The 3,484-nt window shown below is 39.9% G+C and overlaps 1 pseudogene; it reads left to right on the top strand.

Annotated features, from left to right (window-relative positions):
- Positions 1-2,379: 2,379 nt before the first annotated feature.
- Positions 2,380-3,276, top strand: LOC101615094 (annotated as a pseudogene).
- Positions 3,277-3,484: the final 208 nt, after the last annotated feature.

The raw sequence follows: 3,484 nt of genomic DNA on the forward strand, positions 1-3,484 counted from the left end.
CCCTATCTCTTCCTGCCTGGCATGATCAAAGCCTTCTCTAACCAGGAACACTGCAGTTAAGTGATGAGTGGGTACTCAACAGCATCAGCCTGAAAGTTGGCCTCTGCATTCTTTTGGGGGGGGGGGTTGTTACTTTCATTACTAGTTTAATTGCTGATTTCTGGCAGGGTTGAATGTTTCATGTTTATTAATCATGTGAGTTCCTTCTTATACTTTGTTCATGCTTATGGTGAGTTATTTGACTTTTTCTCATCTCATCATAGGACTTTAAAAGCATTAAGGAATACAAATACAAAATCACTTATCCTAATTTGTTAATATAATAAAACAAAGGAAGCCATTAAATAAAAGAGATAAAGACTGGAAAAAAAGCTGACCTTGATCGTGGCCACTAGCTGGCAACTAGCTCAGGACCCACCCAGCTCTGTGGATGGCTCAGCTTTACTGTCACTTTCTGCTTTACATTTTAATACATCTTTGTTTAATCTTAAAAAATCATTATCAGACACATGTTGGTTTACTTAGAAATTCCAAGTGTCCATGCTAAGAATGGTTTAGAATTTCTGAGCTCACCAATGCTGACAAAAGCAAGATATGCTCAAATTTTAACACCATTTTAAGACATCAGTGGCATGAAACTATAAAACACAACTCAAAGCACAAATATAATCTATAATGAATGTCAAAATTAAAAATGTAAAAAATAAATTTAATAAAATATGTGCACATTGTTTTTAAAGGGAATTGCAAACATTTTTAAATGCTATAAAATAAAATCAAACGAATAGAGTTGTAGACTTTATATCACATAGACACAGTTTTTGCACCCTATGATTAATATTGACAAATTCAGTGACACTTTCATCATCATCTGAGCAGGATCATTTTTATTTATTTAATACATTTTTTGTGACAGGTTCTTAACTGTATAGCCCAAGCTGGTCTTAAACTCACGATTCTCCTGCCTCAGCCTCCCAAGTGCTAAGATTTCAGGTATATATCACTATACCTGGAATTTGATAATCCAAAAGTTCACATAGAAAAATAAAGTGCTAAGAGTAAGCAAGATTTGAAGGGGATAAAAATATAAATTGCACACTAGCAGAGATTTGGCCTTGAATGTCTGTCTTCTTTATCAATGAATTTATGTATGAGATTGTTTTCCAAATCTGTCTTCTCTTGTGTCATAGGATATTTTTTTTATTAAGTTGAAACTTCGTATGAATACATCAAGTGTTGGTACCACCATTCCCCTCCTCCCTGCCTCTATAGTGCCCCTGCCCCTTAGTAAGATTGCCGGTATTCACCATGGAGGGATGGGTTATGAGCTGTGAATCAGTCCTTGCCAGGGCGGGGGTTGGGGAGATAATGACTGTATATTCCCTCTCACCCTGTGGCTCTTACATTCTTTCTACCCTCTCCTCCCCCAAATTCCAGTTTTATTTCTTTCTCATGCCTTTGATTTCTAAAAACAGTCTTAATGTTCTCTTTTGCATTGATACTGCACGGAGCTGTAACCCTACTCTGCCATTTTTCTTCACTCGCACTCCTTGTCTTCCTTCTAAATTGATAGTTTTTACAGTGAGCTGACCTTAGCCAGACTTGGAATGATTTGTGAGAACATGATCGTAGTACAGCATTGCATTTGCCTTATTTTTGCTTTTCAGTAAAGCAAAAATAGCAGAAATCTTCAGCCTGTGGCCTACTGCATAACTTCTAAATGACTTTAAAGAACTGTTTTCTAGTATGTGCTAGTGATTCCAGCTCCCTTGCAGTTTCTATTCAAGTGGCACCCAAAACGTAAGCACACCAAAATCCCCCAGTATAAAGAAGAATTAAACAAAGAGGCTGGGGAGATGGCTTAATGGGCAGAGCACTTGCTCCACAAGGAGTTTGGACCTGCAGCACCCACCACAAGGCTGAGTTGTGGTGGTGGCCCCCTGTAGTCCAGGCATTCCAGAGGCCAAGACAAGGGAAAGCCCTAGGCAAGCTGGCTAGCTAACTGAGCTGAAGCAAAGAGTTCTGGTCTCAAGTGAGGGATCTTGTCTTGATAAATACAGAATGATCAAGGAAGATGCCTGATGTCACCCTCTGATGTCTATGTTCAAGACCATACACATAAACCTGCACTTACACACATGTGCACTCACATACATATGAACATGCATACACACACATACAGTAGAAGGAAAAGTGGCTAGAGATATGTGTGATTCTGATAGAGCACATACCTAACCTCCACAAGCCCTGTGTTGGATTGTGTAAGACATAAAATAGAAGAAAAAGATCCTTGTCACATTTAGGCAGGATTTTAAAGGTCATGTTTAAAATTCCAGTTAAACAAAAAATATAATAGGGACGTGAGTGGAACAGACCAAGATGGTGGTACAGGTGGCTCAGGTGGTTTACCTTGAGGCTGATGCTTTCCCAGGTTGTTTCCATCATGCTGTAAGCACAGAAAAGGAGGAGGTGAGGGGTCTATGTATAGGGGAGTTGAATGATGACACGGGCGCAACTCCAAATTTAACTGCACTGGAACTGAAATGCACAGTTGCTGAAAAGGTTGATACCATTAGAATTGTTCACATTCATTCTGTCATCATCTTGTGATGTTCTGATAGGAGGAAGGACCAAGTAGAAATTTCTCCAGAGCAGCTGTCTGCAGCCTCTACAGAGGCAGAAAGTTGGCTGAACTAACAGGTCGCCCCATGAGAGTTGTGGGCTGGCATCATTCCCACCCCCATGTAACTGTTTGGCCTTCACATGTTGATGTTCATACACAAGCTCTGTACAAGACAATGGATCAAGGATTTGTAGGACGTATTTTTTCCTGTTTCATAGAAGATAAAAATACAAATACACTTGCTTCCAATCAATACAAGTCCAAAAGAGCGCGGAGTCCCTTCATGGTCCACAAGACTTCTGGGGCACATCTGCATTGAGGGCCACAAGGAAGAAGAAAGGTATGAGAGAATTGAAATCACTATCCATATTGTACCTCATATCACCATTAGGAAAGTGTGCCTTGAGTCAGCAGTAGAGCTGCCCAAAATCCTATGCCAGGAAGAACAGGATGCCTATAGGAGCCACGGTCTTATGCATCTGGACTCAGTAAACAAGATCCATAATGGCTCAGTGTTTACCAAGAATTTGTGCAGTCAAATGTCAGCAGTCAGTGGCCCATTATTACAATGGCTGGAGGACAGATCAGAGCAAAACCACCAGCATTTGCAGGAGTTGCAACAAGAAAAGGAAGAACTTTCTTCCCCAGAGTAAAGCAGGAGAAATATGTGGGAAAATAAAAATAACCAGCATTAAAACTATTAAGCTCAATCAATTCTGAAGATGCTAAAGTTGGAAGACTCACATTGCCTGACTTCATGACTTATTACAAAGATGCAGAAATCATGACAGTGTGGTATTGGCAGAGGGAAAGACACATAGATCAATGGAACAGAAAGGAGAATCCATAAGTATATACACA

This window comes from Jaculus jaculus, chromosome 9, assembly GCF_020740685.1.
Source record: "Jaculus jaculus isolate mJacJac1 chromosome 9, mJacJac1.mat.Y.cur, whole genome shotgun sequence".
NCBI lineage: Eukaryota > Metazoa > Chordata > Mammalia > Rodentia > Dipodidae > Jaculus > Jaculus jaculus.